The following is a 706-nucleotide window of genomic DNA, read 5'->3' on the forward strand; positions in this document are numbered from 1 at the left end:
GAGGGTTGTCGATTGTTTGGTCCCGGAGTGAAAATTCCATGAAATAAATGACACTGTTTTTACGGCGTTTCAATGCTTCCGTTATGAATTTGGGCCGTTGACCTGTAAAGTCTCTCCGGTGCAGTGTTCCTGGTCACTCCTGACCCTGCTTCCTGCTGTTTCTCTCTCCACAGATGTTGCTTGACGTACTGAGTGTTCCTACTGTATTCTGTTTTGTATTCTCCGTGACTCCCTGATCCAAACCAATGATGCAGATGGTGAAAACCCGGGTCCCAGCAGCGATCCCTGATCACCGCATCCCAACCCGGGAATGGCTCATTTATTCCCGCTACCTTCAGGATGTCTCTGTGGTGTAATCGGTCAGCGCGTTCGGCTGTTAACTGAAAGGCTGGTGGTTCGAGCCCACCCAGGGACGCAGGCGATCCGACAGCTTTTGCTGTGCGTGTCATTGTCAGCTGGGTAACACTGCGCTGTCGCAGGCGGGCACTCCCTGCTGCTGCCTCACTGGGCTCAGTGGGAGCCCTCCCTGCGGGGTATCACGTCCGGGTGTCCGCATGTTCCACTTCCCTTTCACTGAATATGCGTGTTTCCTCCGGCAACATCCTTGGACCGAACGGACTCTCCAGGTCTAATGTCTTGTTTTGATTTAATTCTAAATGGCCTCTGCCACTAAATGTTTTTACGGCGTGTGGGGAGAGAGTGGAGA

General features: G+C 52.7%; 1 non-coding gene across 1 annotated transcript; it reads left to right on the plus strand.

Annotated features, from left to right (window-relative positions):
- The first annotated feature begins 341 nt into the window (after window positions 1–341).
- trnan-guu (transfer RNA asparagine (anticodon GUU)) lies at window positions 342–415 on the plus strand. The gene has a single exon. It is a non-coding gene; the product is annotated as a tRNA-Asn (tRNA).
- The last annotated feature ends 291 nt before the right edge of the window (window positions 416–706 follow it).

Source organism: Pristis pectinata, chromosome X (genome assembly GCF_009764475.1).
Source record: "Pristis pectinata isolate sPriPec2 chromosome X, sPriPec2.1.pri, whole genome shotgun sequence".
Taxonomy (NCBI): Eukaryota; Metazoa; Chordata; class Chondrichthyes; order Rhinopristiformes; family Pristidae; genus Pristis; species Pristis pectinata.